The sequence below is a fragment of the Clupea harengus genome, chromosome 15 (assembly GCF_900700415.2).
Source record: "Clupea harengus chromosome 15, Ch_v2.0.2, whole genome shotgun sequence".
Lineage (NCBI taxonomy): Eukaryota > Metazoa > Chordata > Actinopteri > Clupeiformes > Clupeidae > Clupea > Clupea harengus.
The window spans coordinates 11976541-12001980 of NC_045166.1; the positions used below are offsets into that span (position 1 = coordinate 11976541).

Here is a 25440-nt window from a genome sequence, read left to right on the forward strand (position 1 = left end):
ATATAAATACATTGGAATTAAGCCTTGGTTCCGGTTGGTAGGTTTGGGGCTCTGTTATACAAGGATAAAGTGGTACAGAGTTGCAGAGAGTTTTCAATTCTTGCAGAAACACTAAAACCTTGATCACAGACAATAGAGGTACAGCACTGGCACTGGGATGACGGTTAAATGTTTGAAGCGCGCCAGGAAGAGAAGAGGTCCTTGTCATCTCAGAAGAAACTCGTGGAGGAATAATTAGGCTGTATCTGCTGGTGAAGGACAGTGGGGTGTACTTGCCTGGTATTCAGAATTTGGCAGTTTTGACATGAACACATCAAACCAAACACCCACATGTCTATCATCTCTGATGTGGGGGAGGATGACTTTCACATACAGAGCAGGAGAGACCCTGGATGTGTAGGTGCTGTGTGCGTGTATGTGTGTGTGTGTGTGTGTGTGTGTGTGTGTGTGTGGCGGTGGAAGTGTTAGCATTCTGTGTTTAGATCCAGCTCTCCTGTCAGCCATCACTCCTCTGCACTGTCGGTGTAATGGAAACACTGAATCATTTATGACATCTTTGACTTTCAGAAATATGAGGCTCAGTCCAAGTTTGTTTTGCAATTTTAAAAGAGGAAAAAAGAGACCGTTAGTCTCTTTTAACATAAATACAGTTTTTTGCAATAATTTTCACACTCATCTCAATACCATGTCCACTTTTTCAGAATACTTGACACATTCATCATATCAGTAGACTATGTGAAATAAACTGTGGATACTTTTGCATTGCTTTGATACAAAATGCATTCAAATACAGTATTTTTTAATAGGAAAGAAAGAACGAAACATTAACTGTGTCATGTGAAAAGAAAAAAAAATAGGTCTTGCCACCCACTCAGGCTTTTAGCCCCAAAAGCGAAAAAGTGAGTAAGGTACTGGTGGTCTTTCTGGCGGCGACTGCCTGTCAAGCTCAGAGAAATGGCACGCAACACGGATGTTGTGGCACACGCTTGGTGAAGACTGGCACTGTCTTCTTAAATCTTGTCAACCCCTTCCAAAGGTCAAAGTGGTTGCCATGAGTGATGGCAAACCCATAAACTCATCATCTGCATATGTGTTGTGTTACATTGCATTTGTTGTGTTGTGTTGTCTTGTGCAGGGGCGTAACTATAGGAGTGGCAGCAGGTGCAGCTGCACCTGGGCCCTTGGGGTGTCGGGGCGCCCAAAGATATACATACGTCTTGTGGCATCACGATGGGCCAGCTATCAGAGGGGTGTGGTGTTCGTGTGGAGGTCTGGCTGCCACACCACAAGATGGCTGCCAGTGGAACTACATCTCCCAGAATGCAGCAGCACCCAACCAGGTGTAGGTGCTTAAGGCACCTGATGGACGAAGGGGCATTTAAGACAGGTGGTGCCTGTTGTGAAAGAGAAAGCCACGAGAGCAGGAAGAGCCAGAAGGAAGAACAGAGAGCACTTGACGTGCGGGTGAAGCCGTTGTGGAAACGCTTGCTGAAGCGCTTGCTAAGCCGCATCCGGAAGGGGGAAGGCTAGCCCCAAGCCGGGAAGGACCTGGACGGAGGAACTTTAAGCTGCAACTACAGTGGGTGGGATGTAAGTGAGGAGCAACTTTATGAAGCCTATGTTTTTGCCTTTGAAGAACTTTTATGTTTGCTTCCTGAAAGACTTTGTGTTGGTGAATAAACCTGATCCTCGTTTGAAAGCACTTTTGCCTGCTCTGTCCTGTTAATTACGCACTGCCCTACACCCCGCTCAGTGGTAAAGCCTCTCATGATACCACATATGGTGGAGAATGCGGGCATAGGGCGTAGGTGCGAATGAGCAGAAGTGAAGGAATCGACGACTTGGTGGAACTTTTTTCAGGACTTCACGCAAAGGAGCACCAAACAAAAAATGGAGGAACTGGTGATGATGCTGTGGGAGAGCCAGAGGGCCCAGCAGGAGACCAGTGCAGCCTTGCTGCAGATGCAGCAGAAGGACAATCCAACTAAGGATGACCTAGAGGAGGCCGAGAAGAAGCACGCCCGGTCTGGTGAGATGTTCGAGAGGGCCCAGGAAAAGCTAAGCCAGATGCGCAGTGCAACAGTGGTGGTCCTAGCTGCCGGTGATGAAGAGTGGGACGATGATGGTGGCGATGATGATGTCTATGGTGAAGATGTCAGTGATGAAGAGGTCGGTGATTTTGACGATGATGCCGATGATGAAGCTGCCGATGGTGATGATGAAGATGATGACAAAGGTGATGATGAAGGTGACGATGATGAAGGTGAAGATGATGTCGATGAGGAAGATGAAGGTGATACTGATGGGGATGAAGATGATGACGAAGGTGATGATGAAGGTGACGATGGTGAAGGTGACGATGATGAAGGTGACGATGATGAAGATGATGTCGATGAGGAAGATGAAGGTGATACTGAGGGTGATGAAGATGATGAATATGATGAAGATGTTGATGATGAAATTGCTGAGGAAGAGGTGGAGGATGAAGATCCTGCGGAAAACGAAGATCCTGCTGATGACGAAGATCCTGCGGAAAACGAAGATCCTGCTGATGACGAAGATCCTGCGGATGATAACGAAGCAGGTGAAGATGACTCTGAGTCAGAGGTCCCACCAGGTAAAAAGGCAGCTCCAGCCAAGTCTGCTGCCAAGGCAGCCCCTGCTAAAGAAGAGCCTGGGGAAGTCCACAACGGTAAAGAGGCAGATGACCCAGACGATGGTGCCGAAGGCGACAACGACCTCGGAGAAGAGGGGGATGTCTTTGACCAGACCAACGTGTCGACTTCTACCCGAACAAACGTGTCTGACTCTGCCCAGAGGAGAAAGAGGTGTGCCGGCTACCAGCGCAAGGTGGTAGTAGTGTGCCACACAAACGAGGCCTACAAGGAGAAGACTCCTAAAAAGACGGCGACGGATGGCAAAGATGTCCCCGAACGTGCCGTGCTCAAGAGGAAGGGACTCTACGCCCTGCCAGAGGTGGGCGATTACTTCCCTGAGGTGACGTATGTGGAGCTGAAGAAGCTGGAAGCAAAGGCGCATTTGAATTGGCAACTTTCGGTGAATTGTCAGGAGATGGCGACTGAGGAGACGGCAGAAGATGGGGAAGACACTGGCATGGTCCCCAGTGCACCACAGGAGCAGAAAGAGAAACCAGGGGAGACAGAAACAAACGGCAGGGGGAGTAGATGGTTTCTAAACCACCATCCGTTTAATGTCTCTGTCGTTCACAGGCCAGGAAGGCGCCGTGGAAAAGCAGATGTCCTGTCCCACTGTGATGCCTTTTGGACCTGGTTTATCCTGCCGAGGGCGTCAGGTCCGGGGAGAGGGATGTGTGGCATCACGATGGGCCAGCTATCAGAGGGGTGAGGTGTTCGTGTGGAGGTCTGGCTGCGACACCGCAAGATGGCTGCCAGTGGAACTACATCTCCCAGAATGCAGCAGCACCCAACCAGGTGTAGGTGCTTAAGGCACCTGATGGACGAAGGGGCATTTAAGACAGGTGGTGCCTGTTGTGAAAGAGAAAGCCACGAGAGCAGGAAGAGCCAGAAGGAAGAACAGAGAGCACTTGACGTGCGGGTGAAGCCGTTGTGGAAACGCTTGCTGAAGCGCTTGCTAAGCCGCATCCGGAAGGGGGAAGGCTAGCCCCAAGCCGGGAAGGACCTGGACGGAGGAACTTTAAGCTGCAACTACAGTGGGTGGGATGTAAGTGAGGGGCAACTTTATGAAGCCTATGTTTTTGCCTTTGAAGAACTTTTATGTTTGCTTCCTGAAAGACTTTGTGTTGGTGAATAAACCTGATCCTCGTTTGAAAGCACTTTTGCCTGCTCTGTCCTGTTAATTACGCACTGCCCTACACCCCGCTCAGTGGTAAAGCCTCTCATGATACCACAGTCTCTCGACGGGCCCCCCCCAGTACTGCGTCAAATATTCGCCTCTCAGATATGCTTGTGTTCAAAGACGAACTGTTGTTACACTGTTAGCAGTGTCTAATGCTTTATATGCTCTTGAAAAGGCAAACTTATCTCCGTCATGGTTTTTATTATTTTTTGGGGGAAATAGTAGCAATTTAAAACTGTAGTAGTTCACATATACTACGGTAATGTTGGCCATAGTATTAAGGTAATTACGGTATCTGTATGAGCCACTTCACTATCTGTATACCGGCATACGAGTTATAAGTAAACGGCAAACAGACGTATCTTCTCTCTGTCTCCGTGTGCCCTTCCTTCACCTACAAATATTACAAAAACAAAATCATATGCTTATCCTACATACACTATAGAAACTATCCAAAAACTATTCAATGAAATTAATGATGAATGTGATTAGCAATGATGATTGCTGGGTAATATGTATGTTGTTGTCCAATGTCAAGTCTCTATTTGATCATGTGACGATACAATACGCTATAGTTAAACCAATTTGAAGGTCACAACAACCTAGTTCATTGAGCACAGCACAACTTTACTCGTAACAATGCCTTTTAAGCATAAGAGTGGAAGTAGAAAAAGGCAAGAGAGAGAAAAGAACAGGAGAAGAAGGTGGCAAAGCTGCCTAAATTAGATTATTTTGGCTTTTTACCTAGCTCGTCAACTAGTCGCCTGCCCACGGAGTCTGCCATGGACAACGCCCCTGCTAACAGCAGTTCAGCTGGGATCAGCATTGCTGCCCTCAGTGGTGTGTCAGCAACCATGCAACAGGTAACCTACATTGTGTACACACCCGTCGCTTCTGAAATATGTAAGGTTGATTAATTAAACACTACTTATATCGATAACAAACATCTTTGTTTAGCGTTTTTTAGACGCGGGTGCAGAAGTAGGGAACGCTACGATAGTAGCTAGCGTTCACTAGGGGGGCCCGTCATAATATCTTGCACCTGGGCCTATCGTGACTACGTTACACTACTGGGGGGTATTCGTCGTAGCTCGCTAAGCGGTTTAGCGAGCTAATTTTCAGGCTAAGATAAAAAACACCCCTCTTTTTGGTTCGTAGAAGCAACTTTTGATAAATCACCATAGTAACATATCAATTAGCACTAACCTGCTCCAGCGCAGGCTAACTTAAGTGTAGCTGGATAAGCTTGCCACACCCCCGGAAAAAGGAGGGACCCCATTGACTGAGGACCGATATTAGATAGTTAGATTAGCGTAGGGAGAGAGTTCTTTGCGATCGCCAAGATCCATTAGTCCATCATGATGAGTTCTTGTATGAGCGCTAGCGATTCAGCCGACAAGGAATAATTAATTTACAAGACCTTCTCGAGTCATTTATTGCAAACACCACAGTTAAACACTGACTGTCTTGCGCTTTTTTGCGAGTGGTACAATTATATGACCGTGTTATTAGTACACCATAGCATATCATTATTGTAGAAAATGATTAAGGTGGACTCATGATAAGAATAGAGAGAAATACACACAATGGCCCTCATTCTCGAACATTTTCTGAAGTTTCTTCTGAAATGTTTCTTACGGGCTTCGGAAAAACAACGTAAGCAAAAGACATCCGCCAAATTCATGCACGCTTGAAAATGCGGTCCTACGCAGCAGAAGTTTTCTGGGCTGTGCTCTCCCGGAAGAGTTTTCTTAAATTGAAAGCGCGTTCTCGTGCTCCTGAATTTGCATACATACACGCCCTGCCAGCTCCTTATAAGGGCACGCAACCGTAGTGACGTGTGCAGTCGGAATCGACCGAATCTACACGAAAGCAACTCGTAAACGAGTCATGTCAAATCGGTTTCGTGTACATTACATTTAGTCATTTAGCAGACACTTTTGTCCAAAGCGACGTACAAGGGATAGAACAGTCAAGCTACGAGCAATAGAGACCTAGTGTAACAATAAATACTACTTTACATAAGAAATAGAAAAACGAAATAGGAAATAAAAACGAAGTGCAGGAATGTAACTGCTATAAGTGCAAGTTAAGCACTAGTCGAAGTGCCAGTTAGGAAGGGAGGTGCTCTCTGAAGAGTTGGGTCTTCAAAAGCTTCTTAAAGGTAGAGAGGGATGCGCCTGCTCTGGTAGTGCTAGGCAGTTCGTTCCACCAACGTGGAACTACTTGAAAATTCTGGATTGCCGTACTTGCACAGACGGCAGTGCCAAACGACGCTCACTAGACGAGCGCAGCATTCCGGTGTAGTCCTTTTATTTATTTTATGACATCACGGTGCCTCGAAGAATCATGACTATAGGCCTACATGTGAAACGTAATTGTTAATGATACTTTAATCCGAGGATCTGTAGAGTTGATGTGAACGCAATCACCAACGATTTCTCACAAATTCATTAACACGGAGAGTTTTCTTAAACGCGATTCCTCAAAAAACCACAAGATGGCCCACGGGGCCATCTTGTGGTTTTTTAAGGAATCGCATTTGAGAAAACTCTGGCCGAGTTACGACTGCTATTTCGAGTTCGGAAAGTCTTCTGAAGTTCAGAGCAAATCCCAGATGAGAAAACTTTCATGAATGCCGAATGTTGTCCTAAATCCAATTCCTCTTAAATTCCTCTTAAATTCTTCTTAACTGCGTTCGAGAATGAGGCCCAATGTATTTTCACAGCTTCAATTTATTGCATTTGTTATTAATACATTTACATTTAGTCATTTAACAGACGCTTTTATTCAAAGCGGCTTACAAGGAAATGTAAAACTACACCAAGGTAGGAGGTGAGGGGAATCGGACTAGCAACCTTGCAGTTTCTAACCGGCAGCACTATCCTCTGTACCAGATCACACTTACCATCATGTATTCATAAATAGATATCACCCCATAGACATCCTCACACACCTTGCTCTCACAGCGGTGGCGGTGTTGGATTTTGCCATGATTATGGTCTTGTATTCTTCATAAGCGTTCATGTTCATCTCCTGCTCGCCAGCGGAGAAAAAAGAGCCTTTTTCTTTGAGTTTAGAACCATTATACCGTTAGAAAATCATTGTTTTGGTGATCGACCTTTCCTGCCTTTTGAAGTAGGACGTGCACGCGCAATTGCCCTGATAAGTTTAGCCTGGTTGAAATTAACCACATGATTTGGATGCGGACCAGCCTTTGACGAGCCGATATATCCTGTTCTCAATCAGCTCGCTAATGTTAACGGGCTAATAGGACAATTGATTAACTTAGCTTCAGCCCTTACGACGAATAGGGCCCTGGTCTTGTGTTGTGTTGTACTGTGTTGTGTGGCATTTGTTGTGTTATGTTGTACTGTGTTGTGTTGTACTGTGCTGTGTTGCGTTGTTCTTTGTTGTATTGTGTTGTATTGTGTTGTTTTGTTGTGTTTTGTTGTGTTGTACTGTGTTGTGCTGTGTTGTGTTGTGTTGTGTTGTGTTGTATTGTGTATTGTGCTGTGCTGCATTGCGGTGCACTGCTTTGTGCTGTGTTTCATTGTCTTACATTGTGTTCGATAATTAGTGTGATCTTCTTAATCACCTTAACTACCTTTATCGATTTTCATTCACACTGGTGTGGTATTCACACTGCCTCCCAGAAACTCTGTGTAGAGATCAAACAATAAAGAACACTAATGGCAGAGGCTGATGTATGAGGAACATGAGGTCTGTTACTGTATTAATGCTGTGACACTTACAGTATGGTTTATGCCTAATGCATTAACTCTGTTGTGTTATTGTCTCCTGTTTGATAGTTTAGTACAGCAATCCCCATACACATATGGCATTAATATCCACAGCTGTGTATCTGTGAAGCTAAAGGTCACCAGCATAACAAATATCAATCCATATATCCGAAACTCAATACAGCGCCGGTCACTCTGTCCTCTGTTCAGTCATCAAGAAAAGTCAGCAGGTGATGGATGAGAAGGGTGGTGTGATCGCTACCTCACCAGAGGACCACAGAAGCAGCCCATGGGGGGGGGACCCTCTTGCCTTAGCCCATGGGGAGGGGGACCCCTCTTGCCTTAGCCCATGTCTGAGCCCAGGACACCCTCCATTACACATTATGAAACATTATGAAGACGTTTTTCATTAATCTTAAAGGGGTTGGTAAATAGATTTGGGTCCATATTCTGGGATAATTAATGGTTTGGCCACTACATACTGCATTGGTTAAATTCAAATGAAGCGAGGACGTTTACAAATGATGGGCTCCCTAGTACACATTGCTGAGTGTTGCTTGGTCCTCTTAAATAAATGAATATGAACTTTAAAGTTCCTCTCCTGAAAACAAATCTCTGTTCCTCAAAATTACATATTTAGTAGTTTTTTTCTTTAAAACTTGAATGTAACTCTACATTTTTGCCTAATTTGGTATTCGAGTAGCTATGAATATTCAAATTAGCCACACATGGCTTGTCTTCTGATAGTTCTCGTTTCGACGTAGCTTTATGCTAATGATATGTGAAGCCCTATCACCAAAGTTGACAGGATTGGTTCCTTAGGAATGTGACATATGACCCCCAGGCTGTCTGACTCCGTGTTTTGGAGACTGTCATTGGTCCACTGCAGTTCCAAGGTGGACTGCTTATTTGACTTGTGATATGTTGTATCGTTTAAAAAACATGTTAACAAGGTTAAAAACTTGATTTTCACTGGAGGAGGTCTTTAAGGGCGTTGTGTTTCCTAGCGCCATGCCCTGCTCCATTTACAGACTCCTTGTGTCCTGTTTACTTGGTCCTGTGAAGGATGCTCATGGATGTAAACATCACATCACCTGGTACTGCCCTGACTTCTGACCTCCTCTGAGTGCCAGCCCTGGACACTGGCCCAGACAATGTTATTTTAGCCACACCACATTCGTGTGTGTCGAAACCCTTGTGATGACACAATAGGACACAACGGGATTACGGCACCGTTTTAATCCAACCGTTGCTAGCGCTGCTGGTGGCTTAGTTTAGAAGAAAAGTCTTCTCTTTCTTTTCAAATTCAGAAGAGCAAAGTTTTAAGCACCACTGTTTTAGTGGTATAAAGTCCACAACCATATACACTCAACATGTTTGAAATAATGAAATAAAAGATCCTGTAATTTCCCCATGCCTACAAGAAGCTTATTTCTCTCACATTTTGAGCTCTCACATTTTTCTTACATTCCTACCTGTAGCCATAGCCATGTGGTATCCACAATGTACTGCCCACTGCATTGACTGAATTCCTTCTATCAACTGTAGTTCTGTACGATTTTTGAGATTCCATGTTGGGTTTATATATTTGTTCAGTATCATGCACTAGAGACTACTTGTCAGTCCCTCCAGATTTTTCGTGATTCTGCCATTTGCAAATTCAATGCATTTTTTCACAACGCTGCGTATTTACTTATTTACCGCATGAATTTGGCATAAAATTGCTGAAAATAAGCCTTGATGTCAAATGGAAACTTATTTCTGCTTCTTCTGGCCTCCCGAAGGTGGTATAAGGTTGCACAGCCTCAAGAAATACTTTCATATGCTGTCCACTTGCTATACCAATAACTGCCCAGTAAATAATGCACTTGGCCATGAAAACATTAGTGTGTATGCCTATTCATACAGTGTACAGTATGCTTAGGGGTATGGCTGTGCCTGCTATCAAGGAAAAATACCTGCATGCACACACACGTACACACAAACACTTGCGTGCACACACACACACACACACACTGCCTGCTATCAAGCAAGAATACCTGCATTTAGATGATGCTTCTTCTGTTTACCCGTTTGAATGACAAGTGAAGGAGAAATTTTCAGTGAAGGGCTGAACTCAGTGTCATGCTTTCAATTACCAAGAGTGCCTCACACACGTACACGTACAAACACACACACACACACACACACACACGTACACACGTACACACAAACGTACACATACACGTACATGTACACACACACAGACAGACACACACACACACACACACACACACACACACACACACGTGTACTCACCTTCAGCAACCCATATGGTGCTTGTTTGTCATTTGTCCCTGGGCTTTTATATTTAACTATATGTAATGGCAGTGTGAGGTAGAATTCGATGTGTTCATTGGGCTATTTCCTAATCAAATGAACTAAACTCATATTGTGTAATAAGATACTGTACAAAAGGAGGTACTGCAAAAATCCTGAGTACACAGTTGATGGCAGGTTGGCGCATTACACAAAGGGCTTAGTCTCCCAACATCAGCAAAACCGCATTTCAGGGATGGGGAGATCTTGGAATGCCAAGCCAGGCATCGCCTGTGATGACCTTGGTAGGTGTCCTGATACAGTCCCAGATTGATGCAAGGTTAATCGGAGCAATCAAATGTGCTTCAATGAACAGCACATTGCTGTAGATTGCTGAATGAAAGAACTAATGAATGAAACAAATGAACAGTGATGACCTACAGACACAGAGGCCGCTCTCTTTCTCACTTTCTCTTTTCTTCCCCTCTCTTTCTCCCTCTCTTTGCCCTCTTTTACTCTCTCTCTCTCCCTCTCTCTCTCTCTCTGTACCCATCTCTCTCTCTGTCCCTCTCTCTCTCTCTTTCTGTCTCTCCCTCTCCCTCTGTGTATTCATGAACGTAATGAATGTATAGGATACATGGAGAAAAACAAAGGCAAATTTTCTCCCTCCCTTCTGTCCCTGCGGTCCCAGCCTTAGTTACTGCTCAGAGCCAGGGCCCCGGAGGGCCTTCTTCCTGGCCGCGTGCGATGATTAGTATGATTCCCATCAGCTGGGCTCAAGGCTGGGTGACAGGCCCCTCCACCTCCACTGTCTACTGTCTCCTCTCTGGTCCTCACCTCTGCCCCTCCACCTCCACTGTCTCCTGTCCCCTCTCTGGTCCTCACCTCTGTCCCCCTTGCTGTCCTGTTCTCTGTCAGGGCTGGTGCTGTGAGGAATTGGGACCATATCGAAGGCGCAACAGGGAACCAGCACACGTAAAGCTCGTCACGAGAGATGACTAGCATAAACCATCACAAGGGCCCGTGGAGGGCAAAGAGAGAGAGAGAGATTCATGGCAAGGAGTAATGCATATTGTTTTGTAGATTTGCAATCTTGCTGAAGTAATTAAGGAATAAAGTAATTAGTAATGTGATTATTTCTGGCAGAAATCAGATTCCATTTGAAAGGAAGTAATGGGTTATCCATAATGGATTACTTTTCTCTGAGTGTCTTCCCAAGCACTGGGGAGCCAGCACAAGTTAAGTAAATTATCAAAAGAAATGACTAGCATGAACCACGACAAATGAGAGAAACTTTCCATTAAAAAGGCTAAAGTATAGATATACCCTACATTTTGATCAGGTGACAAGTTAGAGAGGACTCAAGGAATAAGGAAAAAGTTCACAAGGGCTGTTTTTGCTCTCTTTAGGCTAGTCTAGTTTATCGAGCGCTAGTTGATGAACTGATCATAGTCTTATCAGTGTTTTGGCAGTTGTCTGCAGGGGAGACCACGGGGGGTTGATAGTATTGTGCACAGGGGACAGAATTTAATGCAGCACCCCTGGGTTGCTGGTCTTAGAACACATGATGCTTGGGGATGGAGAAAACTTCTCTTGAAATCTTTAATTTGATACAGTTTTTTAGTTCTCATATTTCTTGACTCGATTTTCTCCCAGCCATGCAGCAAATCATTGGTCCCTAAACAAGGTTATGCCATCTGATGTCTGTCAGAGGACCTGTCACATTTGATAGGATGCCCCAGTCCTCTCTTTGGAGAGAAATGACTAAGCCTTCTTCCAGTATCTGTTTTTACTCTGTGCTTTTCTACGCTGTCTATGGGAATTGTATGTGCCTGCTTTGTAATCGCTGTCAGGAACTAAGTCTGATGAAGCATCGAAGCAAAATCATGAAGTTATTCCTCTGGATCTGGGGGGAAAAAAACACCAGAGTTACGAAGTTAATCTTAAACTACAAGAGATTTTTGTGTCTCTCTCTTTTGCCATTTGTCATCTCTCTCTCTCTCTGTCTCTCTCTCTCTCCCTACCTCCCTCTCTGCATATTCTTGGATTTTGTTCTCTGTCACGCTATCTCACCGAGCCAAGGATGTTTTCGTAATGAAAGCTTTTGAAACCGGTAAATATGCCCACACCCCGTGGCACACCTAATCAGGGCTCGGGGAAAAGCCTGTGTTTTTTTCTGGATGGGGGAATGCCTCTACCTCCCCTCCATTTTTGTCCTTCTTCACCTCCTCTACACCTCCCTGTGAGTCTCCTCCAAATCCTGCCAGAGACGAGGCTCCCTGCCGTTTCTCCTCCTGCAGGTTATGAATAATAGAGCAGAATTGGATTTCTTCATAAGAGGAGACAATGACAGCAGGATGCTTATCCCCCCACCAGACACAACACAGGATAAGGAGGAGACGCAAACAGAGACAGAGGGAGTGAGTGAGAGAGGGAGGGAGAGAGAGAGAGAGTTGGAGTAAAAGACAAAGAGAGGGAAATGGAAAGGGAGAGAGAAAGGGACAGAGAGAGAGAGGCAGAGATAGAGAGAGCAAGAAAGGCAAGAAGAATAGTAGGTAAAGAGAGAGGTAGGAATTGAAATATAGAAAGAAAGGAAGAGAGAAATAAGAAGATAGAGGATAGATAGAAGTATAAAGGGAGAGAACAAGTGAGAGAAGCTGTTCTCTCTTCACTGCAGTGTAGTTGTGTCCCTGATGAAGACTGAGAGAAGCTGTTCTCTCATCACTGCAGTGTAGTGGTGTCCCTGATGAAGACTGAGAGAAGCTGTTCTCTCATCACTGCAGTGTAGTGGTGTCCCTGATGAAGCTGTTCTCTCATCACTGCAGTGTAGTTGTGTCCCTGATGAAGACTGAGAGAAGCTGTTCTCTCATCACTGCAGTGTAGTGGTGTCCCTGATGTGGGACTGTTGGGCCTGTCCTGTGGGACCAGCTCCACGTGTCAAGGGCCAGTTGCAGCACACCTCTGATCCTCAGTGCCAGAGCAGAGGAAGAGAGAGAGAGAAAGAGGGTACAGAGAGAGAGAGAGGTCTGTCATCACTGGCAAAGGGAGAAGGAGAAACAGAAGTATATAGAGAGAAGGACACAGTGATATAGCAAGAGAGAGAGAGAAAGGGAGGAAGCTTCAGAGAATGTATGAAGAGAGAGTGCGAGAGGAGAAAGACAGATGCAGTGATAAGTGGAAGGGGAGAGTGAAAGAAGCTGTTATGTCTTCTACTGTAGCGGCTAGCTTTAGTGGTGTTCCTGATAAAGACTGTGGCTCTGTTGGGAACATCTACAGCTACACGTGTCATGGGCCAGTAGCTGCACGCTGCTGACTCTCAGTACCTGCAGTCCGGTGGGGAGTGAGAGGGCTCTCTACAGCTGCTGACGCGCTTGACTGCCTTCCAACAGACCATTGCAGCAGGCATGGGAAACAGCATGGGCTCTTTCCAGCATCTGTCCATGGTCACGGAGTTGTATCTTATTCTCATATATGCAGTTTAAAAGGTAGCAGATAAAACAAGATAGACATGCTTACGTACATGCCTTTCTGGACCTGTATGTAGATGAATGAGTAATAGCCTGAAACAAAGAATTATGATCTTTTTGCTAGTCCTTGAGAATGGCATTAGTATGGTAGGTCAACATAATGATTTTGACAAGGAGAAAACTATATATTGCACCTTTAACGTGAAGTACACATCATCCGAAGCATTGGGGTAGCATCCACCAAGATCGGAAAAACGGATGTTTTAAAGTAACACTATGCAACAATTTGGCACTTTCTGAGGTATGGTTTTATAGGCAGCTAGTTTTGGTACCATCCTCAAATTAATTTTGATAACATATGGTCATGTGAAGGACAGATAAACACATGTGTCTTTCTCACTAACCATCCAGGATATGCCCTATGTAGTTCTGTGTTCTGGGCTGGAACACCCTGCAAAAATGGAAGAAAAGCTTTCACAGCATGGCATTGCCAGCTATACTGCCAAAAGACACCAGTTCGTGTTTTGGCAAGCTTCTATCAGTGTCAATTGGGCTGTTGGTGATGTTTGCAAGGGTTTTGCATGCCTTTTAGGTAGTTAGCTTGCTAGTTTTGGAACAGAACTCCTTATTGCTGCTTTGACATACTAACCAAGGCAACTGTAGCAAACAGTGATATTGTAGCACTCGTCTATTGAAGGGCTGTTATGTAGAGAAACTAAAAATACACCACATTACACTTGTCCATGTTCCTTTATTGATTCTCTCTTGGACGTTATTGATCTCCTCTGAGAAATCGACTACTGTGTGTGTTTATTTACTCCGGTGAAAGTGCCCTTGAACTTCCCAGGCATGGGCACAGACAGCGAGCAGGGTTACGGTATCCAGAGAGGATAAAACAGGGAAGCTCTCTCGCTCTCCAGACACCAGGAGAGAAGATCACATACGGACTACTTCAGAGTGCGTGTTTAGCTCAGGTGATGAAACAAAAAGACATTTGCTGCAGTGATGAAAGAAGACATTGCCACTGAATGGTTTAGCTCTCCTTCCACTGTTTCTCTCTCTCTCTCTCTCTCACTCTCTCATTCTCAACCTTTTATTACTCTATGCCTGTCTCTTTCTATCACACTCCCCCGTTATGTTAATATGCACGGGAAGTCTCCAACTCAGCTTTAATATCATGCAAGTTGGCTAAATCTTGGGAAAAAAATTGAATTATGCAATGCAGGGGAAAGAGAATTTTTTTTATAAGGATGCCTGCACTTCAGAGCGAGCGAGAGAGAGAGAGAGAGAGAGAGTGAGATGAGGTGGAGGAGGGAGAGCTGTGATATCCAAGCCATTCCTCAGTTGATTTCGTTGACAGCTCTCACATATGCATATGCACACACACTCAGACACACACACACACACATACACCACTCTCTCACATAAATCATAATCAGTCATGAACACACACAAACTCTCTCTCTGTCAAACACACACACACACACACACACGAGGACTTAGAAATGAGGACCTATTCCCTTTGAATTTTGTATCTTGCCCTAATGTTGTTTGCTGTATTTATACATAGCTGCCCAGTTGTTTTTTTTTTTTTTTAAATTTTATAGATGAACCCTAGTCTTTTCCCTCTCCGTGTCAGTTTATAGATGAACCCTAGTGTTTCCCTCTCTCTGTCAGTTGTGGCATATGTGAAGGACGTGAGCGATGCCTCACCTCTGCTAAAAAAGCCTCCGTTATGTCAAACAGTCAAAACAAAAATACTCCAAGACTGCTAATCATAAAGGAGTATTTGTTGCTTTTGTCAGTTGGCAAAAACAATTGTGTGGGCTTTTAATATTTCAATACATAAACTAATCAATAATGTATAGCATGAATAATTCATGACTACCGTAAATGATTAATGCCTGTCACTCTGTGCCGTGTCATGCCCACCATATCGGTTACCAAAAAAACAAATGGGAAAAGACACTTAAGTAAAAAACACAAACCAATTATGAAAGTGGAAAATGCCCTTTGCCAGATAACTTTGCTGTCAGGACTGAACAGTCAGCAGTGTTTTCCCTTTTTTTTTCTCCCGTATGATTTTAATTTCCAGAGCAGACCTGCCATTTTAAATGACCACAGACTCCTGCTGATTAGCCCTCGTTAATGAGCACTGCTGACACACCATGCAAATGAATCAACCATACCTGCACAGGATACCACAAGGTGCCCTATGCTGACTCTCTGAGAAGGGGGGATAGAGAGAGAGAGAGAGAGAGAAATAAATAATATAATAGAGAGAGAGAGAGAGAGAGAAAGAAATAATATAATATATAGAGAGAAAGTGGCAGGGTAGGTGCAAGGAAGGAAAGATAGCAAGTAAGAGAAAAGAGAGGTGGGGGGCAGAGAGAGAGAAAGAAAGGACCCTAGAGGGAGAGAGAGAAAGAAAGGAGACAATGTGTCATATCTGAGACGAGACTTCTGCTCTTTGTAATTCCTCCCACAGACCGGAGCTAGAGTGAGTACAGCACACATCAGTATGCATGCAGGAAGAGCTGCTCTCTCTCCTGGGGCTGAAAAAACACATCGTGACGGTCAATAACAAATACCTGTGTGTACACTGGAGAGTCGTCCTGCACATTTTAAATAATTTCACAATTGTTAGTTTGAGTTTTAGTTGAATTCCTTCAGATTGGGAGTCTACAATGCTGAATCAGCTATACTGAACATTTCAGTGGCGTAACGTAGTTACGACGGGCCCAGGTGCAGGCTATTATGACGGGCCCTAGTCAGTGGCGTAAGGCAGTGGTTCCCAAATATTTTACAGTCCCGTACCCCCTTTTTTTCATGTTTGTAGCCGCCGCCACGCCCCCTCCCCCGCGCACATATTCTGCCTATAACACTTAAGCTGTGAAATTGTCAGGGTAGATCACTAACCGCCGCCGCCATGCCCCCTCCCCCCGCGCGCATATTCCGCCTTCAGACTATTTACATTGACGTAAATATGTCTACGGGTCCCCAAGACCCACGGGCCCAGGTGCAGCCGCACCTTCTGCACCCCCTATAGTTACGCCCCTGGAACATTTCCTTTTGGCACAAACACACGGTGCCATTTTTAAAATGGATTTTATTTATTTTCATCATTCGTTTGTCATTTCCTGATGAAGCTCTTCTATTTCCTTCACTGTGTTTATTTCGACCTTGGCTGACTTTGACTGACTTGATGGTCAACGTGAACAGCCGGTCTCAGTCGACGAGGAGTTGGAACAGATGGCAGTCAAACTGGACAGTTTCTCCTTCCCGTTGTAGTAGTTTGCAACCGACGTGACTAACAGGAGGTCTCACAGAATCATGCTCCTTTGTGTTGTTTACAGTTGATGCAGTTCAAATTGCACTTTTCTTTACATTAAAATGAACATGATGACTGATGAAATTAATTGAAGTGTTTTTAGATACACTCAACCGGTCAACAGGTCAGTATTGCAGATCACATAAATTCAGTGTTGAGTGATTTTGGCATACCCCATAGGGGTGGGCGATATGACCAAAATCTTCTATCAAGGTATTTGTAATTTTATATCACGGTTACGGTGTATATCACGGTTTATTATACGTAGGGTGACCAGATTTGGGTTTTTGAAAAAGAGGACACTTCAGCGGTGGCGAAATGTGTCCACAGACATTTATCTGACCCTTAAGAACACTAAGGTGCAGAAACAATACTGCCTCAATAGACTATTGGCCTAAGCAATAGTGGCCAGTATAGGCCTACTTTGTACTGAACTTTTCTATTGAATCTTTAAATAGTAAAATTAAAGCAAAATGTATGTAAAAAAAAAAGAAAAAGGAAAAATCTTTCTGTGGCATTTAGTACAGTGCTTATGTTTCAGTGGTTCTTTAATGTACTTTCAGAAGATAACTCAAGTGTTAAAACTTTCTTTTCAATGTGTGTCCATATGTTAACGCAATAATGATGAGAAAAACATTTTCTTTATATGGCCACATATTAAAATAAGAAAATTAAGAAGTTGGCCATTACACATAGACATATATACATAGACGCTCAATTGACCGCCTCAGCCCGTTGCTGCGACGTGCTAACGTGATGACGAGGTGATAACTGGCCTGTAAACAGACTCAAGTAAATGATGGAGCTGCGGTTTTTCTGGATAAAAAGCACTATAGCGTTTAGATTTCTCAACCGATTTCACTGAGTCGTTTTTATATTCAACTACTAATTTAACCATCATTGAGAAAAATGGAACAGAATCTGCAAATAAATGCCTACACTAGACACTTTTCAGTCCATATTTTTCAGTATATTGAATCTTTCCCAACAGTCGGGTATTACTCAACAAGTAGGCATCACAGTCCTTGCAGGTTATGTGCTTAAAAATTGTACTGGGCATCGTATTATACGGCTCTTCAGAATGTTCAAAAAAGTTCCGTTGATTTGAATGGGCCACCCCAACTTTTGCAGGTCTGTAATTTCTTTATTTTCACTGCTGCGAAAATGTAATGGCCACTGTCATTGGCAACGTTTTTTTGTGCTTCTAATTAACATATTTCATATCATTCCGCAAGTAGTCCAGTCATTTAACGTAATGGGAAGTAATGGGTTGCTACGCAACACCTGAAACTTTAGAGTTCTATTTGCCTGAAGAACTATTTTTCTCAGCAGAAATCACAAAACGGCAACATTGTCGTTAAAGAGGTATTTTTGGAGGAATGTCTATCGTTTTGGCAAGTTACCGTACAATAAGAGGGATGATGTATAGTTTGGAGGTCATTATCTAAAAATAAATCGATTAGATTTCAAAATAAGAGTATACCGCGATTGAAACGGTATGGCCAAATCTCTCCCGGTAGACACATTTCTACCGTTGCACGATATATACCGTCATACCGCCCAGCCCTACCCATAGCATAAAATATTGGAGTAAAAAAACTGTTGCAGAAACACCATATCAGATTCATGTATTTGTTCAATTTTAAAACTATTCACGCACTCTAGCATAAGGAAACCAACGCTATGTTTGTCATGGGAGATGTGGGGATGTTCTGACGACATGAAGACGTGTTCTACCTCGAACACTGGATAGAGAGCAACGGCAGCGCCTGACATAAAAAACAGCATGTGACACGCAGTGTTGGGAAGGATACTTTCAAAACGTATTCCGTTACAGAATACAGAATACATGCCCAAAAATGTAATCTGTAACGTATTCCGTTACATTAACTAATCTGAGTAACGTATTCTGAATACTTGGATTACTTCCACATTGAATTGCATTTTATAAGTGTAGGAATGCGGCCATCAAATCCTGCTTACTAAACAGGCCTATTCTGGTGTGTTCTTCTGTTCCAACTGGCTGAATGTGATACATTATTGTGTTTGTAGTCCCGAACTGCATACTACAAAAATCTAGCCGCAGTTTAAGCGAACACAAGCTCATTTTAGCTAACGTTAGCTAGCATGTCAAACAGGGCTAATCAGAGTCTTTCCACGGCTCCGGGGCTATTAAATCAGCACATAGGAGAATGTAAAATCGCACATCTGGCTGATACAACTATAAAATAGCAAAGTGACCAGTAAAACTACAGCAGATGACTACCCTTGGCTAATTAAAAAAATAAACTTACTTTAAGATGCTTCTTCAGGTTGGACGTGGAGTCTTTGGACGCTGAAAGGAGGTTGGTTGCTGGCAAGCAGAGGTTGCACTGCACAGTTATATTACGTTCTCCCTTCTCTTTCTTTAACGTGACATGCTGTTAGAATTTCCAGGATAGAAAAGCATTCCTGCCCTGGCTCTGTTGTGCCGGCTCTGGCACCTGGTCCTTTTCCGACTCCATTAGCAGCTACTGATCACGCAAATAGTGAAAAAAATTATTTTCATGTTGGCGCTTCTGGGAAATGCATCAAGTTGCCTTCATTTATTTAGAGAGTGAATAAACTTGTGAAACAGAGAAGTACCGTCATGTAATCCATTGATTTCAACAATGTAACTGTATTCTGAATACCATCTATTTAAATTGTAACTGTAACGGAATACAGTTACTCATAATTTGTATTCTAAATACGTAACGCCGGTACATGTATTCCGTTACTCCCCAACACTGGTGACACGGTGACGCTCCACACGGTGACGTTCCGTCTGTGAAAGTCAGACAACATTTCTAACCATTTTTCTACCAGCATGCATTGTTTTAAGTCCAGCATACATTACGTTACTATAACTCAGTGCTGTGCAGCGTTTGATTAAGTCGTATGAACCTATTCTCTCTCTAGGAGGTCTGCTCAAGTCTCCGATGCTAACCTTTGACCCAGAACCATTTCCTCTGTTTAGAAAGGAGATGTTTGTAATTCAGGTGGGGTGTGGGGGATAACGTTGAGGGGCTTCTGGATATGGCCAGCTGCCTTCCCTTCATCCATCTCTCCTCCACCAGCCAGAGACAGGACTTAAAAGCAATGAAGGCAGAAGCATTAGCATCCAAGCTCCCCATGGGAGCACTCACTCTGATGCAAAGCCCAGCTGAGCCCAGGCTGCGTTGGGAGGAGGCGGGTTGTGTTCAGACACACACGCGCACACACACACACACACATACGCAACAAACACACACACACACACGCGCATGCACACACACAGCCTAGCCTTAATGGTCATCACATTACTGTTTCAGCGATATGATGACCATTACAACTGCTACTGTTCCAGAAACACCTCTAATGCAATGGGGTAGAGCACCCACAACATATTTGCGTGGTGCATCCTCTTGACTAGCATAATGTAGGAGGTAGACGGCTGCTCAGCTCTTCAAAGGTGATGTTCTATTTAAACATGCAAAGGCAGCCAAGGCTTCTGACGGTTCTCTCCGATCTGCCCGCAGGGCTCTGGAGCCTCTGCCACTAATTCTCCTGTGGCTCTGATAAGGAGTGGAAAGACCTGGTTTCGATCGGCTGCTTGGACTCATTTCCCTAATCTGCCACCCAATTCAATTTATTTTGGTTGTGTCTGACAAAATGGGTGATTAACTGAGAATATCCTTGCCTCACCGACCGCCATGAGTCTATTTCCTTGGCGGGCCCTGGATGTTGTTGGATGTTGGGCCTATAGATTTTTTTCCCCAGAATTTTCCAACCCTGTTCTACATGACCCCTACTGGTGTTGGGGATAGCAGCTAAGCTTTGGAAGTACATATTTGGTTTTTTTTCTATGGTAAACAAATTAAGTATGTATGAAAGAATAAAAGAAAAGACAAAAATAATGATCTGAATACATTTCACCCAGTCGAAGTCACATCGATTTTCCTCAGTGGAATGATTCAATAACAGACTGAATCATTGTGTTCAGTCCTCAGTCCACTAATCCAGCTTCTTTCAAGCGAATGGATAGAGCCAATTTCAGAGTCAAAGTAAATCGAATTTGAACACATTTTTTTTACAGCCCCGCTCCCTCCCTCTCTCTCTCTCTCTCTCTCTGTTTGAGTTTCTCTTCCCTCTGTTTAAACATTAACATTATACACGGTCAGGTAAGGAAAGTGTGCCTTTAGAGCATTTCCTCAGGTCTTTATCTCTTCATGACACACTTTGTGAAAAGTAGACCTTGAGTGGGAGTGATAAATAGCCTCAGCCATGACCTCACATTAGTCTCCTCCATCACCTCGTCCTCTTATCTGATCAGACACCTAGAGCGGTTATTCTGCTGAATAGGAGAGAAACCGAGAACCATTTTCCTCTGCTCGTGTGTCTCAAATCAGTGTGACTTTCGATTGCAAATGGAGACAAAGGTCAGGACATTCTCTGCAGGAAAATAAAAAAATAAAAACATAAGGAAACTATCTGACTCACTGGCTATTGTGATCACTCACCCCTTACACTTTGGTTTCAAGGCTTTAAGCCGATATCTTTTTTTCTGAGAGGGGATTGCGATGAAACACTCAGATTGTAGCCACTGGTCAGCACCACATCAGGGGGAAAGTGTATTGTTGGCAGACCCTAAGGTACCAGTGTGTGAGGTGTCAAAAGGAGTTTGTTTTGTACCCTAGAATAGCTGTCAGTTATTTGTACCAGTCCTCCAGTGGATAATATGAAACTCACAGGGAGTTGTGCAGTGACATTTGTGTGCATTTCCATTGCAAGTAAACATTGTGTAGTTAGTTTTCAAGTGAAAACACCATCTTCTTCACACAAACCCAATCATGAGTCTTCAAAAATGTGTGGTATCCTTTAAAACAAAAACAAGAAAAGAATGTTTTTGTCACAAATAAATAATTAACTTTGCCTTTTTGGGGGGGAGGGAATGCGTATCGATGGTGCAGATATGGAACACAAAGCTGGTCCAAAGTCTGAGTCTCTTTTGTAGTCCACTTTACAAGCATCAGAGGAGGGACTCAGTAGTTGGAGAAATGAGAGTGTGAAAGCCACACTTAAGATCAAACAACATGCTCCATTACAGAGATAACAGAAAGATTGGAAATCCAGCTGGGTTTGTTTAGCTGTTAAAGTACAGAGAATGTGTTATGGGTTTAAATAATGTGAAAGAAAAATGTAATATGGAAAATAAGAATCAAATAGTTTCTGGAGCTGAGGAGAAACTTTTTTTGAGCATTTTGAATCTGGTGGTGTTGCCTTGCTCTCTGAAGTTTTGATTGGAACTGAAATGTAATTTACACACTTGATCTCTCCAACACATTTCAGGCCTTAACACTGGCTGCAGTTGCGTTTAGAAGCGTCCTATCCTTCCCCCTAGTTTCCTTTCATGAACAAAGCCCAATTTTGACCCTCACTCCTAAACAGACATGTGGATAATATTCAGTAGAGAAGAGTTAGCTCTCGGCAGTAAGCGCAGAGGGAAGTGGAGCCAGAAGGCATTTGGAGAGTCCCTATGATCTTCAGTGCCTTTTGCAAAGCTATTATAAAATATCTTATCTGTTTTGGTTTGATAGTCACGCTTAGCGTTATCACTTTTATATAGGGTCTAAAAGATGCTTTTTTTTACTTCCACGCTTTTAATTGAGCAGTGTCTTCTGTAGTATACTTCTTCAGTTTCTGGTGACGTTGTGTGGTTCCAAAAATGAACTGAAACCGGATATTTGATTACTGTAAACCAAGTAAATGTGTCACAGTTCCTTGGATGAAATTTGCAGAAGAAACTCAGGTTCTCAAGTTTGAACTTTAGCTTACCCCGGTCAGTTTGTGCGATAGCTATTAAATTAAGCAAACAAATATAGGGCCAGCTTTCATGTTATCATAAAATGTCACACTGTCCATGGCATCATGTCCTATTTTTGTAGATTTTAGCAGAGGATATAATGACAAAGCAGCTTTTCTGCAACAGGAAAAATAAGCTTGAGACGACTGTGACAAGGGCAGACCCCCTACTGGAAGACCGAAAGACACCTTGAACAGAACCATACTGGAAGGAGGAGCCCGTTTGCTTGAGGCGGGGTTTTGGCATTTATGCTTGAAATATAAAGGCCCATGGGAAAAGATAACGAGGATGAAATGAACAAGAAATAAATTAGGCCACGCATCAAATATTGACGTTGACGGGATTAATATTATTTTTGAATGAAATGTTACAGGGAAAACTGCAACCAGAACCTCATTAATTCTGAGATTTTTTTTTCTTGAGAAAGTTTTACCCTGCAGGCTAGGAGACTGGTGGTGTTGTATCAGTCTTCCTGAGTCAGAGCCGAGAGGTCATTTGGCTCCCTGCGTTAATTCCATTTGCGCAGTCATGCCTGAAGTAGATAACACTAGTCATAATTGCGATCCTCCCTAGATATGTGTGTGAAGTGAAATAACTAAATGAGAATGGGAGATGAATGAGGGGATTACTTTTAAAAAATCGGTCCGCCCCATGGTCGGCTTTGTCTCCCGGAGGCTAATCGGTGTGAATCAAGAGAAGCGGATGTCACGAATGGTGGTTGAGATATGGGAATTGCGCCGTCGTGACAACGGGAAGGAAATTCAAGGCCTGATCAATTGAACAACTCTGCGGTAATCTGATCTTCGGGTAAGGTGGCAAAACGCAATCTGTTTCCCTTCAAGGGTTGGTGATCACCCTTTTTCTTTCTGTTTGTTGTGGATCCGAGCGTGCATTCAGTTTGGGATGGATATTCTTGTCTCGTGGAGAAGGAGAAGGTGCAAGGATCAATATGGAAAAGGCCAAACAAGTTGTTCATTCTCTTGCTGAAGTCACTGTAGCAGCTGAGGGTTATCTGTTTGTGTAACCATTGACATTTTCAACAGATGGGGAGTGTTTGAATTTTGATGAAGGTCTTGGTGTACATGGGAAGCATACCAACCATCGGATTACCAACCAATTGGGTTGGAGCAGGCATTGGGTGGGGGTGTTTTTTTATTTCATTTTTTTCAACATCTTACTCAAAAATACTGTCCTTGATTTTTGATTATTATAATTTTTTTGGATGGCTGATTACTGTGATAATTTATGTACACTAGCCTCCACCACCCCCCAGCATGGGACCGTCAATGGTGTCAGATAATGAGAGCTGTTGCCAGGCAACAGTTGTGTGGGCTCTGGGTCCTTCTGTAGGATCCTCCACATTAAGCCTGTTAACCTTGCCTCTTAAAGTGTTGGATTTGAGTGACGATCATTACTGATCCTTAAAAGTCTCAAACATCTCAAACTGTGTTTCAGATTTCAGACTATTTAAGACATTTTTTTTTCTTGTGACACTCTTCCAAACGGCCACAGTCTGACCTTGTGGTTCCCAGCAGTTGACCTCAAACAAATTTATGTGATGTTTCCCACCAGAACAAGCAAACCAAAATGTTCCTCTCATTTTTTCACAAGAAACTAAATGTTTGTTGATTTCTCTCTTGACTACCCCTCCCAGACACAATGGAATAGTTATTCCTGTCTTTTTTCCCTTTCCACACTTTTTTTTTATCCTTTTATCGGCTTCTCGTGTCCCATTTTCTGTCAAGGTAACGTCCTAGATTTCTCTTCAGGCTCAGTATTTAGGGAAGCACAAGCACAAGCACAAGCACAAGCACAAGCGCATGACATTACAAAAGACCAAGAAGCACAGGAAAACTCCTCTGCTTATCGACCAACAGCACATTTTTTCCTTTTTGTATTTGTTTGTTTGTTTAGGACCCATTGACTAAGCAGTTTGCCAGTGTTATAGCTTGTTGCCATGAGCAACCTCAACAGTTCAGCGTGTGTGCACATATGTGTGTGTGTGTGTCTGTGTGTCTCTGTGTACGTGTGTGCACGTGTGTGTGTGTGTGTGTGTTTGTGTGTGTGTGTGTGTCTGTGTGTATGTTTATGTTTGTTTAGTGTGCTATTTAATTAACCGTCTCAGCATGAAATATCCATCGTTATGCATGGGGAGTTGAACACACTCTCTTCAGCGCAAATCAGACCATTAAACATGTAACATGGGAGGCAGGTGGTCACCGCCATGTTGCTTACTGTACTGTAGCTGGAGGCATCCACAGGCCCAGTTATTCCTGCCATGTGTCAGAGTTGCAGGGCCTCCAGCTACAAGACGACACATGTCTGTTGGTGCTTGGTCCTTATACCCATAGCAGATGATGGGTTAAAAGTGCAGTCTGCAATTCTGGCAGTTGGGTTGATCTTTCCCCTCTGTGCTCCAGAAAGCAACGTGTTCATTGGCTGGAATGGTGTATACACACACACACACATGTGCACACACGTACACAGAGACACAGAGACACAGAGACACACAGAGACACACAGAGACACACAGAGACACACAGAGACACACAGAGACACACAGAGACACACAGAGACACACAGAGACACACAGACACACAGGCTGAGCCACTTTGCTTTTTTCCATTCACAGAGCTAGGACTGTGTGCAAACACCTGGGTTTTTCTGAGCACACACACACACACACACACACACACACACAGAATGACCAGATAAAGGATTGTGAGGAGCAATTCACTGGATTTGACAAGAAGTGTATAGGATTAGAATCACGAACTGTGCCTTTAAGGTGATAGAGTTCTTAATTTTCTTTAACCAGTACATATACTTGAGATATCTGTCCTTGGAGAGTTTTTGTGGAGCACAACAACTCATATACTTGTCTTTGAAGGAAATTCTTTC

General features: G+C 43.5%; 1 protein-coding gene across 6 annotated transcripts in view; it reads left to right on the forward strand.

The window, feature by feature from the left end:
- si:dkey-71h2.2 (low density lipoprotein receptor adapter protein 1) overlaps nt 1–25440 on the forward strand; it is a 57946-nt gene that overhangs the window by 2449 nt on the left and 30057 nt on the right. Inside the window, exon 1 of one of the 6 annotated variants that reach the window (XM_031581536.2) lies at nt 22492–23346. The exons of the other annotated variants lie outside the window; for them this stretch is intronic. The gene's annotated coding sequence lies outside the window, so the exon portion shown is untranslated. Of the gene's footprint in view, nt 1–22491; nt 23347–25440 lie in introns of those variants that run through there. 6 annotated transcript variants of the gene reach the window in all.